Source organism: Mixophyes fleayi, chromosome 8 (assembly GCF_038048845.1).
Source record: "Mixophyes fleayi isolate aMixFle1 chromosome 8, aMixFle1.hap1, whole genome shotgun sequence".
Classification (NCBI taxonomy): Eukaryota; Metazoa; Chordata; class Amphibia; order Anura; family Limnodynastidae; genus Mixophyes; species Mixophyes fleayi.
Window position 1 is genome coordinate 69,366,733 of NC_134409.1, and position 14,747 is coordinate 69,381,479.

The window sequence follows — 14,747 nt, forward strand, 5'->3', positions numbered from 1 at the left end:
AGGTAAATTTAAGTTTGACCACCTTTATGTTCATCAATATAAAAGATTTGAAAAAGTGTTTTTTTCTGCATCCTACTGAAAATCAAGCTACAGAGTATCTGTTTATAGAAGCTTCAAATCCTAGATTAATTATTAAATATGCCCCATAGCATTATATTTCTCATCTTGCAGTGCAGCCCTTAAGGATTTTTTTTAAGTAACAGTGTTACGGTTCATATACACGGGCACAACTGATCGCCCAATACAAGTGTGTGTGACACATATTAGTGAGGTCAGACAAAAAAGGTAACTTTACAAAAGTGCAAACCATGTACCTCTCACATTGCTTAAGATATTTTTACCTACATTCTTGTGAATGAACTTGCTTATTTTGCAAAAATCTGTGCAGTTCGGGTGGTTCTCTTGCTGATTGAGGGCTATGCATCCACTTGAAAAAATAAGCTGTTCCTAATTTTAGATGGTTAAGCACATTTTTAGGTGTAATACAATAAAAACATTATATATGTAGCAAAGGCATTCCTGACACTCTTTTTCTATCAAATCTAATTTTAGAAGATAAATGGAAAAGGTAAAATGAATGAACAGGATAGTGCTGAAGTCACATTTTCACTCTTTACATTGTGCATATTTCCATGCAAAGCTCCATGCAACCACAAAGTCACATCCTAGTCATTGTTCACTCACATTTTCGCCGAGATTATATTAAAGTCTTCAGCTTTTAGTACCAGCGATGTGCTTAAAAGTGAATAATAACCTTTATTTACGACCGGTTCCTTCTCTTTTCCCTTTACGAATTATTCAGCATTATTATTCAGAATTCAGCAGGACAGAGTGACAGGACACAGCAGCGCTAAAATACCCAACCTCCCTATACTATCCGAGTTTAGCGAGATCCGACGGCGGGATTTGGAGTCTTAGCCTCGCTTTGACTGTTTCTCCCTGCCGAAAATACCCGAACAGTGCTCGGATCGCCGTCGGATCCGCACTGTTCGGGTGGGCTCGGATTGCGATAATCCGAGCCTGCTCATCTCTAAGTTTAAGTGCCTTTATTATTCAGGCCACATGTAAAATGTTCTTTGGGTCCCCATCTCATCCTAGAGTGTCTGCCCTAAAACACAATAGTCCTTTGTTTAATGTCTGGGTGATAATGTAGATAATGTATTAATGGTATTGTGAGGCTTCATAGTTTATAGTTTCATAGTTTAGCCTTCTGCTAAATGGGTAACTGTCTGTGTATTATCAAACATTACAAACATACATAAAGAAAACTTTGTTGGGGTTGGCCCTAATTTCAATTACTATGACCTATCTTAAATGAAAGCAACTACTGTAGAGGAGCTTCAGCCTAATGACCTGGGCTCTATAAAAGTGTGTACATGCAAGTGTTCAGAAGCAAACAAACACAATGGCCAGATTTGGACAAAAATCCATACAGACTGACGTTTGGTATATTTTTTTTCCTGGTTGGCCAGGCTCAGACCATTGTGATTTATTACATCACTGCCGGATAGTTCAGTTATTGAGACAAATGAGCTCTTGGACATCCATCACTAGTTGATGTAGATAATGTGTTGTCTACTTACTAGGATAACAGGGTGTGGTTCTTTGGCAGACGTAATAATTACCAATCCTCCCTGTGTATTATATTAAAAAACATTATTATCCAGACACACAGCAAACAGCTCACACAACACTACAGCCTTAGGTTGTTTTTTAAAATATGTGCCAATTGCAATAAGGACAGGAATGACCATTGATCTAAGTGGTTTGGTGAAGCACTGGCAGTGTGCCAGCCACTGTGCATTACCACTATTATAAAAGGCTAATGGCTTTGTATATATTGTAAATGTGCCCATATTCATACCGGTACATATTTGAAGTTAAGAATCATGACCTTGGTGCATACTTAGAATTAATTAAACTAGTCCATTAGTTGCATTTGAACCTGTGAATTGTGTCACATTATTGAGAGGTAACATATTAAAATAGGCAAATATCCTTGGCTGGAGGTACTTTCCTACCTAGCAAGGAACACTGTAGGTGTTAAATGCTTTGCTAGGCACCATTTATTCCCACAAACCAAGAGACACTGCAACTGGGGTAAACTATGTCTGCTTTTGGAAGCCATTACCAGTATGAGATATGTTAAAAATGCACCTATTATGGCTGCCAATCACATGACGCTAGTTTAAATTTTAGAGATTTCAAAACCTGATTAGTGATGTACATGTGTGCTGACATTTAGAACTTTAATCTGCAGATCCAAGCTATGTTTACATTCAATATTTAGCAATGTGTTGACTATGATGAAATTAATGTCATACATGGCTGCGTTGTCATGTACGACACCACTAAATAGTTAGTGGTCAAAGACAGAAATTTAGAGATAGACATAAGGGGCCTGAATCATTAAGGATCTTAACTTAAGAAACTTCTTAATTAGGTCTCCTGGACAAAACCATGTTACAATGCAATTGGTGCTAATTTGTATTCTGTTTTGCACTTAAGTTAAATACTGCATGTTTTTTCATGTAGCACACAAATATCAACTTCATTATCAGTGTACAAATAAGGTATCAAGTATTTGTGTGCTACAGGAAAAAACAGTCAATATTTAACTTATGTGCAAAACAGAATGCTAATTTGCACCCGTTGCATTGTAACATGGTTTTGTCCAGGAGACTGAAATAAGAAGTTTCTCAAGTTAAGATCTTAATGAATCAGGCCCATAATTATTAAATTATATTATTATCATTTATTAATTTATTTATTCATACACTTTTGGACCAATACTGCAGTGACCTGGCTGGATGGTAAGCGACATAGCAATGACTCAAACACACGGCAGTTCCTAGCACATCTAGGACACATTGGCAGTGGCAGAAAAGAAAAGTGGTGCAAGATGGAATTGTCCTTGGATCATGGAACCAGTTATGGTTCATTTGATCGCTCCAACTGTTTCTTGGATAAGTGAGGTAATTCCACAGCTAATACATGGCAACGAGCGCTGACCCCCCCGGGATGCGTGCTTTTATTAGACACACACCAATCCAGGATGCCAGGCAATGCACTAAAAAGAGCCATTGTAATTCCCAGCAAAACAAAAAAAAACAGTTCATCAGTGAGCTTCGAATCAGCCCCCACAAAATTATAATCTAGTTAGGTGTGGGAGAATGTGGCCTCTAAGAGGCTGACTAATAGACACAAAGACATTGCCAGGATGGCTATCCAGGGATGTCTGGCTGTCAGGGCATTCATGCACTCCTGAAACCTGTGCCGATATGTCTACTGCCCCTTCTGCATCACCAGAAGGGAAACAGCATAGCGTATTTTTTGGGACTGCCCCACTGCACAGGCACTGTTGGATGCCTTGGGACATGAACATAAAAACTAGAGATGGTAACTGACCCCCTTGTTTAGGTTTTGGTTTTGGATCTGGATTACCTTCGTGTTTTGGTTTTGGTTTTGGCAAAACCGCCCTTGCGTGTTTTGGTTTTGGTTTTGTTTTGCTATTTTTGTAAAAAAAAATTGAATTTTTTTGGTCTAAAATAACCTAATTTAGTGCTACACAAGTTTCTTGGATAAGTGAGGTAATTCTAAAGATAATAAATTAAGAAAAAAACAGTTTAATCCCTGGTAGGCCGTCCTTAATTCTAACACTTGCCTGCAAATTATACAGACAAACCTGGTTGTCTTCCCCTCCATCTTTGACTATCGTCTTTGGGTGTATATTACACCCTCCACTTGTAGTTAAATAGAAAAAAATCAGCCTGCATTGACTGTACGTTAAATAGAAATGGACAAAGGCAGTTTGGTGGCAGTCTGTATCAGACCCCCTCTCCACTACTAGTAAAATAGAAAACTATTCAGCCGTTATAGACTGTAGAACATAAATAGAAATGGACAAAGGCAGTTAGGTTTCTGTCTGCATCAGCCCCCCCCCCCCCTCCACTTGTAGTTAAATAGAAAAAAATCAGCCTGCATAGACTGAACAATATAAAGCGAAATGGACATAGGTAGTTTGGTGGCTGACTATGACCCCCCCTCCACTTGTAGTTAAATAGAAAAAAAGCAGCCTGCATAGACTGAACAATATAAAACGAAATGGACATAGGTAGTTTGGTGGCTGTCTATGAGCCCCCCCCACCCCCTTGTAGTTAAATAGAAAAAAAGCAGCCTGCATAGACTGAACAATATAAAAGGAAATGGACAAATATAGTTTGGTGGCTGTCTATGAGCACCCCCCCCCCCCCCCCACACACACACACACACACTTGTAGTTAAATAGAAATAAAAGCAGCCTGTATAGACTGAACAATATAAAACGAAATGGACAAAGGTAGTTTGGTAGCTGTCTATGACCCCCCACCACTTGTAGTTAAATAGAAAAAAAGCATACTGCATAGACTGAACAATATAAAAAGAAATGGACAAAGGCAGTTTGGTGGCAGTCTGTATCAGACCCCCCTCCACTTTTATTGAAATAGAAAAAGTCAGCCGTTATAGACTGTAGAATATAAATAGAAATGGACAAAGGCAGTTTGGTGGAAGTCTCTGTATGACACCCTATCCTTATCGTGAAATTGACAAAACAGCAGCCTTTCAAGACTGTACGTGATATAGAAATGCCCCAAGCCCCTTTCCTATTTGGGGGTAGATTGCACTGTACACTTATACTTATTTTTTTTGTGTGTTTTTTGGCCTGATTGATGTACTGGGAACACTACCATCAGGACTGGTGCCAGCACCTGCTTGCTGATCCTGCTCATATGTGGACTGCTTTGAATCCATTTTAATGAGCCCAAAGCACTTGTAGTGCAAAATATTCAATAGATAGTGCTGCTAGATATGAATTTTTGCAGCCAGAAAAATAATTGCTTCACACTGGGGAATATGGGACACCCCAAAGCACTTGTAGTGCAAAATATTCAATAGATAGTGCTGCTAGATATGACTTTTTGCAGCCAGAAAAATGATTGTTTCACACTGGGGAATATGAGACACCCCAAAGCACTTGTAGTGCAAAATATTAAAAAACAAAAAAAAATGCCTCCTCTGTCCTCCTCTCTTCCTGCTCTAACAATTGCTAAAATAATTGCTAGCAGAATTTCAATAATAATTGAAAGAATAAGGTATACAATAATTGCTCTGATCTTGCTCTGAACCTAACCCTGCTCTCTCCCTCTGTCAAATGGCGATGGATTGCTGTGGAGGCGGGTATTTATGCATTTCAAATATCGCGAGAACTAAGCTCTGAGATCCAACGACGTCACAATGACGTTTTGCCTTGATTTCGAATCCGAATGGGTGGGAGAGTACCGAGCCTGCTCAGCTCGGTACTCGGATAGGCGAAGTTCTAATGACTTCGGATCTCGGGGAACCGAGCCCACCCATCTCTAATGAGAACAGTGTGCCCAGATCTTGCCTTTCATACTATTCTGTATTTTATGGATTATTTCCTGGGACCTACATCATTAGGGCAATCCAGGAGGACTGGAGCCTAATGAACTGCTTTAAGGACGCTATTTAGCTTGCCAGGAATTGCCATGCAGGACTGTCGCAGGCTGATCCACAGCCTACTAAGAGACTATAACACCATAGACAGTCCTGAGGAAGATGATTCATTTTCTGTCTCCCTCTTCTCCTTCTCCCCCTAAGTGTCTGTTTATTCAATATAACACTGTTGAATTTGCCTGCAAATTCAGAAGACAAGCCTGCTCTCTATTTGTGTTTCCAAAGCACAAAGTAATTTATTATCCAAATGTAGCAGAATAATTCAAGCAAAATAAAAATAAGTACAGCTGTTACTTATCACAGGCGCCCTGGATCCAGTGAACAGTCATTCAGGTCATTTAAGGACTATACAAAGGACACGTGGTCACCCTCTAAGGTTAGAGGAGAGGAAATTTCACAACCAGCAAAGGAAGGGGTTCTTTACAGTAAGGGCAGTCAAGATATGGAATTCATTGCCAGGGAAGGTTGTGATGGCAGATTCAATAGATATGTTTAAGAAAGGGTTAGACAAATTTTTAGTGGAAAGGTGTATCCAGGGATACGACCATTAATTAAAATGTAGGATAGTATTGGAAATAGGGTAAAAATAGGACTGCAATATTGAGTCTGGGGGGATTTTCACAATTGAAACAGATTGACGGTTGCTTACTCTGGATCAATTTCAAATATAAGTGCAGGATCGCAGGAGATCCAAAATAGGTTGAACTTGATGGACTGGTGTCTTTTTTCAACCTCATCAACTATGTAACTATGTAAGGTCTGAAGGCTGTGGTCAAGGAAGACTAGCTCCAGAGCCCCTGATTATATGCAGTCAGTGAATACAGTAAAACAATGCAGATGACGTGGCTTGCTTCTATTGGTCCAGGCATCAGGAAGGTCCAGTGTACTGCAGGTCATAGGCCAGTTCAAACCAAAATATCCAAAGGTGGGGGTCATCTCTCTAGGGGATGTGCTCCGACTTTACCGCCAAGAATCCAGTTTCAACTAGTCTATTTGCATCTTATAGTCAGTATCACTTTAAACATTTATTCCCTAACAGCGCTAACTAAAGTATGCAATGTGCGATTTCTTCGGAGAATGAACCGGACAACTGCTGATGAATAGGGGATTAAAATTATACCAAACATGAGACATTTACTGCAACCTGAACCTTATGTTTCACTAACATGCATATAACTTATAATACTAAACATAAATATTGCTATATTCTGACATAAATAACTATGTGTTGCATGTTGAATTAATGTGTACTAATTACAAATGTGTGTGCTCATGTGAATGTGTATAAAAGTGTAAAAATTGTTATTGCCACGTGTTGCGGCTGGATACGCCCTTCCACGCCGTAGCGTGCTCTATGCATATTTTCAGACAAAGACAACCAAGTTTGCTCGATATTAATTGAAATGACTTTATCCAATTTGCTGACTTCGACAAAGGTTTCTCCAAAGCATTTTATCAGTCTGTTATCTCCGCACTGGCGACAGATCGTCTCTTATGGGAATTATGGTTTCCTGCACAACTTCATTTACCAACGTGGCTTGTGGCTCCTCCTTATCATGCCATGGTTTTAGCAAATTTACATGATCTGTCCAAATGGGTTTTCTCCTGCATTCCTGCCTGACTTTATAATTAACAGGTCCCACAGCCTCAATCATTTCCTATGGCCCCTGCCAATGTGTGAAGAGCTTACTCTCTTGGGTGGGTACCAGGACAAGAACTTTGTCACCTGGACAGAAAGCTCCGATTACAGCTGACTTATCGTAGTTATTTTTTTGTCTCGCCTGTGCCTCATGCATATGTTGTTGTACCAACGGGGTGATCTTCCCCAACCTGTCATGCAAATGGGACACAAATTGGATCACATTGGGTTCTTTAGGACTCTGTTGCTCCCAGCCCTGCTTGAGAACATTCAAAATGCACTTTGGCTGCCTGCCATACAACAGTTCAAAGGGATTGAACCCTGTAGATCAGTGTTTCTCAACTCGTCCTCAGTGCCCCCTAGCAGTACATGTTTTCTATATCTCCTTGCTGGAGCACAGGTGTATTCATTACTGATTGACACAGTGTAGCAGGTGGTATAATTATTTCACTGGTCACCTGGCAATCCTGCACTGTTAGTGGGTTCTGAGGACTGGAGTTGAGAAACACTGCTGCAGATGCTTGAGGTACCTCCCTCACTGCAAACATTAAATAGGGTAATAACACATCCCAGTCCTGTTTTTACTGTGCTATTGCCTTTCTTACCATGTGTTTGAGTGTCCTATTAAAACATTCCACTAAACTGTCAGTCTGCGGGTTGTATACTGATGTGTGTAGCATTTCTACTCTTAACAACTGGCACATCTCTTTCATTAGATGGGACATAAAGGGAGTACGCTGATTAGGCTACTGCTTCCGGCTCTGGAGGACGGACGTGCCGCGTGAGCGCTCCACTGGGTTCATATCCCTGGCTTCTTATTCCTGTGGGGCAGCCCGGCGCCTCTCCGTTGTCCATCTCTCCTCCACCCGTCTCACTTACCTCCACTTGCCCCGACTCCTGAGTTCCAGCCCCCGTCGGCGATTCTCCCAACGGCTTTATCCTGCCGTGTCTCCAAATCGAGCCCCCCGCTCCGGCCCGCTGTCTCCGCCGCTCCGACCTGGCTCCGGCGCGCTGCCCTCTCCTATGGTGGCCTCTCCTTTACCCACTCCACCAGATCTGTTGCCCGCCCAGGCGGTGGAGTGGGCTTCCTCCTATCCTCTACCTGTACTTTTCGTGTCATCCCCCCCTGAATCCTCCCTCTCCTTTGAAGCCCACTCTATCCGCCTCTTCTATCCCATCCATCTCCGCGTCACTGCCGTCTACCACCCCCCTTTTACTTGACAACTTTGCTGCCTGGCTTCCCCACCACATCTCCTCTGACCTCCCGTCCATCATCCTCGGCGACTTTAACTTCCCCATCCACAACCCCACTGACCCTGCTTCCAGCAAACTGCTCACCCTTTCTTCCTCCCTTGGTCTCACTCAAAGGACCTCCTCTTCTACCCACTGCCTTGGTCCCTCCCTGGATCTTGTCTTCTCCTACCTATGTAGTCTCTCTGACTTTTCCATTTCTTCCTTTCCTCTATCTGACCACCATCTCCTCTCCTTCTCACTCTCCTCCTGCCCAAAACCTACTCTGTCCATACGCAACCTTGATGCTCTTGATCCGGCCACTCTGTTCTCCTCTCTCGATACTCTCCTTTCTCCCATTACCTCCCAGACCTGCCCCAACCAGGCGGTCTCCGTCTACAATCATACCCTCACCTCTGCTCTTGATGCGGTTGCCCCCACCCACCCTGCTCCAAACCTCAACCCTGGCACTCCAAATTTACCCGTTTTCTCCAAAAATGCACCTGTACCGCTGAACGCCACTGGAGAAAATACCACTCTCTGGCTGACTTCCTCCACTTTAAGTTCATCCTCTCATCCTACAGCTCTGCCCTCTCACTCGCTAAACAATCTTTCTTTAAATCCCTAATCTCTTCCCAGTCCTCTAACCCCCGTCGCCTTTTCGCCACCTTCAGCACTCTCTTGGCCCCCTCCTCTCACTCCTCCCTGACTGCCACCGACTTCGCCTTTTTCTCCTCTAAAATCGAGGCCATCCGACTTGAAATCTCCTCCTCCACCCCATCCACACTTCCGTCCTCTCCCCCTAGCCACCAACCCCTTCACTCCTTCCACCCCACCACAGGTAAAGAAGTCCACTCTCTCATTTCATCCTTCCCCCCTCTACCTGTCCCCTGGATCCTATCCCCTCCCATCTTCTTCGCTCCCTTTCCCCCACCCACCTGCTCCCACCTCGCTCACCTCTTTTATCTTTCCTCTCCACCAGCATCTTCCTCCTTCAAACATGCTCTCATATCTCCCATTCTAAAGAATCCTAATCTCGACCCCACTTCTCTCTCTATTGCCCCATATGTCTTCTCCCCTTTGCCTTCAAAATACTCGAGAGGCTCGTCTGCAGCCGTCTCACCTCCTACCTTTCTGAACACTCCCTCTTTGATGCTCTCCAGTCTGGGTTTTCGTCCCCTTCACTCCACTGAAACTGCTCTGGCTAAAGTTATCAATGACCTCCTCTCAGCTAAAGCCAGGGGCCAATTCTCCCTTCTCATCCTCCTTGATCTCTCAGCAGCCTTCGACGACGCTGACCACCCCCTCCTCCTCCACACCCTCCAGTCCTTTGGCCTCTCCGGCCCTGTCCTGTTCTGGTTCACCTCTTACCTTGCAAACCAATCTTTCTCTGTCACCACCTCTGGGTCTCTCTATCCCCCTTCCAGTCGGGGTCCCACAGGGCTGTTTTTGGATCCTTACTCTTCTCTCTATACACCTCTTCCCTGGGTGAACTCATCAGCTCCTACGGCCTCAAGTACCACCTTTATGCTGACGACACTCAACTCTACCTCTCCTGATCTCTCTCCCTCCCTCTTCTCTAGGGTACCCGCCTGCCTCTCTGCCATCTCCTCCTGGATGTCCTCAAACCCAACCTCGCCAAAACTGAACTCATTGTCTTTCCTCCCGCTCATACCTCATCCCCTTCTGACCTCTCTATCACTGTCGACAATTCCACTATCTCCCCTGTCCCTCAACCTCACTGCCTGTGTCATCCTCGACTCCTCTCTCTCCTTTGCCCCTCACATTCTCTCTCTTGCTAAATCCTGCCGCTTCCAGCTGCGTAACATCGCACACATCCAGCTCTTCTTCTCCCAAATGTCTTATTCACTCTCTATTCATCTCCCGCTTGGACTGCTGCAACCTTCTATTTACTGGTAACCCCCACTCTAATCTCGCTCCCCTTCGATCTGCACTTAACGCAGCCACTAGGCTTATCTTCCTTTCTCGCCGCTCCTCTTCTGTCTCCTCCCCCTCAACTAAGCCCTTCACTGGCTCCCCTTCCCCTACAGAATCCTGTTCTAGCTCCTCACACTCACATACAAGGCCCTCGCCAACTTCACTGCTCCCTACATCTCCAACCGCCTCTCTATTCACGCTCCATCCCACCCTCTCCGATCTGCCAATGACTGTCGCCTCTCTTCCCCTCTGATTACCTCCTCTCACGCGCGTATCCAAGACTTCTCCCGCACTGCCCCCCTCCACCGGAACAAGCTTCCTCCATCAAAACATCCCCTAATCTGTGCAGTTTCAAACGGGCTTTAAAAACCCACCTTTTTCTCAAAGTCTTCCAGTCTCCTACTTTTGCCTCTCCTCCTTCCCTGAATCTGCCTCCATTCCCCCTTCTCTCCCTCTCACCCCTGTGTCTCTGTCTGTCTACCCCTCCCCTTAGATTGTACGCTCCCTTGAGCAGGGCCATCTCTCCTCCTGTTTCCACCACTTCTAACTCTGCTCTCCAGCTGCCTAGCCCTCCTCGAGGACCCTCTGCCCTCCGACCCCTCTCGTTTCTCTCCTCACCCCTCTGGGGGTCTCGCTGTCATCCGTGCCCTCCCTCTTGGGCTCCGTCGTATGCGGAGCTTCCCTCTCCACTCCCCCCCCTCTCTAGCTGTGCTTCGAGTTTACTGAGTTACTGTGCTTATTGTTTACTGTACCGTGTTGTCTCACCTTGTATTGTAATCGTTTGTCTCTGTACAGCGATGCGGACACCTAGTTGTGCCCTATAAATAAAAATTAATAATAATAATAAGCAAGATTTCTTTGGGGATACCCAACCTGGTACAATACAGAAGAAGTTCTTTAGCCGTTGTACTGAACTTTATATTGCACAAAGGTATATACTCAGGATACCCGGTGGCATAGTCCACTATGACCAGTACATATTGATGGTCACGGGCTGATTTCTCTAATGGGCATACCAAATCCATACCAAGACGCTCAAACAGGGTCTGCAAAACAGGGATTGGAACTAGTGGGGCCTGGTAGTCTGGCTTTGGACATTTTCTCTGACATACTGGACATGTCTGGCAAAACCTTTTTATTGCCTCGTACACTTTCGGCCAATAGAACCTGAGCAATATACGCTCCCAACTTTTATCTTCCCCCATGTGTCCCCCACACAGATGTGTATGTGCAGCTTTGAGAACAAGTGGTGTATGGATTTGTGGCAATAACAATTATTCTACAGTCCTACCTGTTACATTAGCAATTTTATATAACAGATCATTCTTTACCATATAATATGCAATACCTTCTGCAGGCATGTCAGCCTTCTCTAACCCATTTATCTCAACTACATTCTTATAGACATTAGCTAAGGCAACATCTCTAAGTTGGTCCTGGCCAAAGTCTTGTAATGGAAATAAGTTAGACAATCCTGTCTAGTCTCAGTCCTCATTCAGTCCTCGTTGGGATGCGTGGCGCTTCTGCATTGGCACTTGTGCAGCTCCCCTTTGTCTATTCTCCAACCTCTTAGGAGGTGTATTTTCCTAAACTTGCTGGTTCAGGTTTCGTGGTAGATCATGGCACTTTCCGTTTTCTGTTCCCTCAAGTCCTACGTCAAGGTTGAACTTTTGACCAGTGCTTCAATTGCTGCTGTGTCCGCCTGGATTCGCTCCTGGAGGATCTGCTTAAACACCTGAAAGTCTCAGCCCAAGATGTTGTGCACGTCTAGTTGCTATCCAATAACGATTGTCCAATTGCCGTGATGTGATTCCAAAGCACAATGTGATTTAATAGCCAATAGTAGCAGAATAACAAGTCAGAATAAAATAAGTACAGCCATTACTTTTAGCAGGAGATCTGGATCCAGTGTACAGTCATTCAGGTTTGAAGGCTGTGGTCAAGTAGACTGAACACTGGTCCCAGAGCCCCCAGTTATATAGTCAGTGATACAGTGAAAACAATACAGATGATGTGGCTTGCTTTCATAGGTCCAGGCTTCAGGAGGGGGTCAGTGTAATGCAGGTCATTGGCCAGTTCAACGATGCCATTCAGGGGTGGGGTCAGCTCTCCAAAAGATGTATACTTAATCTTCCAGCCAAGAACTGGTTTAAACTGGTCTATTAGCATTACACAGACAATACCAGTCTAATCATTTATTCCCTATCATCCATAACTAGCATACGCAATGTGAGATTCTTTCGGTGAATGAACCGTACGACTGCGGATAAATAGGGGATTGGAATGATACCAGACATGATATGTTTCCTGTGACCTGAACCTTAGATCTCACTAACGTGTATATGACATTATAATATTTCACCATAAACTCTGCTACATTTCAGTACAAATAACTATGTGTTGCAACTACTTTTAATATGCGTTATTTACAAGTGTATGTGCCCATGTAAATGTGTGTAAAAATGTTTGCCACGTGTTGCGGTTAATTACGCTCCTCCATGCAGTAGCGTACTATACGCATAATTTCAGACAAAGACAATCAAGTTGTTAGACATTAATTGAAATGACCATATCCAATTATCTGACTTCGCCACAGATTAAAGAGTATAACACTTTTGGGGCAATTGCCGCTACTACCATGACTCTCTGTCCATTTACAGTAACAGGCAAAAGGGTCCTGACATATTCCTCGGCCGTCCCATGGACACAGAGTACCTTCACTTTTAGCAGTTTATGATTCAGTGTCTCTGGTAAGCTGGAAACCAAGGACAGTTCACTACCCGAATCTACCAGAGTCAGCACCAGATGGTGATTCACAAACACAGTCACGCAGAACAAGCAGGACCTCCCGGTAATCGGACTCATTGTACAGCAGGTCGGATAGGTTGGTTTTGTGTGCGCTAGTGAACAATCCATAGGTTTTACTAACATTGGGTATTGTGCCCGCAAATGTCCAGATTTTCACCGAGGCACAAACTTTGGAACGGGCAACGGAGGTTTGGGCATATGCTGCAAGGCGCTGTATCTCTCCACCACTACAGCAGCCAATTCCTCATATGACTGTGGGTCTGCCAGCAGTGCCCACCTTTGAACCTTTCAAGCCCTCGGTCCATACCCTGAATACAATGGTCAATGGCCAAAATTTCGATCATTCTGGATGCAGTGTTCTTTTCTGGCTGCAATTACTTCTTTAGTATTGTACCAAGTTCAGCAAGCTGAGCCTGAACTGGTAACTCCCCCGCTCTGGTAACTCCAATCCCCGGCAAGATATCGGTTTTCAGCCGCTGATAGTCGTGGCAGTAGCTGGAGCATCCCTATAGCGTGTCCCCTGAGCGATCACCTCACGGAGAATACGGGTATTCTGACAACTGACAATAAACAGCGAAATGGTTCAGCACTGGTATTACGGGTATTCTCCTGCTGTACTGCTGCTACATTCACTAGGGTTCTTAATATGTCTTCTATTCACACAGAAGTTTGTGCTGGGAAGTGGAACCTAGCTTCTCTCAGCATTCACAGGTAAATAACAAAACTTTCTGTACTATACCAATTTCACAACTTAGTGACCCACAAGGCATGGCACAACAACTACCAGCAGTTTTTAAAACTTTTGCTTTCTTTTGCAGCACAAAAAAACTGCTAGTCAGTTCCCAGTACACAGGTGTGTCTTTCTACAGCAACAACATCTGAAACACAGCATTACAATAGTTTGATGCATTATAGTGGTTTTTAACACACTCCACTCTCCACATTTGCCCCTGGAGGCTGGGTGGATGGCTGTGTTTTAGCTGTCCTACAGATCCCACGATGACACCACATGTGATAAAGCATGACATTCACTCGAGTCTCACACAGCAGTGCTGAACCATTTCGCTGTTTATTGTCAGTTGTCAGGGTGGCTTAAACAGTTTCAGCGGTGATTACAGCAGACATTTCCAGTAAAGCATCACAATTCTCCCACAACCCTATGTCTGGCTAACCAGTAGTTCCCTCACTAGTAGCTGGTCACTAACTGGCATTGGTGGCTCCACCCACAAATTCAAACAGTGATTTTATCCTCCACCCTAACACTACAAATGAATCACAACACAACTAATTACTACACCCATGTGGTACACCTGAGTGTGCGTGTGTGCTAGAAGTACCCAGAGGGAATTTAACCCTGTCTGCAGCCTGCTTCTGCAGGCTAGTTGGGTTTTTACCCGTTTTCCTATAGGAGAGGTGTGGCAAATGTGCCCCTTTTCCACAGGACATAGAATCAGGGGACTGCTAGACTTAGTCCAGGAGAGCTGGGCACAGATCTTTCAGGAACCGGAAGTTCCTGTCTGGGAGAATGTTGAGTAGCTACAGGAAAGACAACAACGATTGATGCAGTTGACCTGTGGTAACATGAAGGAAACTCAGGGAATTCAAAGCCAGTATTATG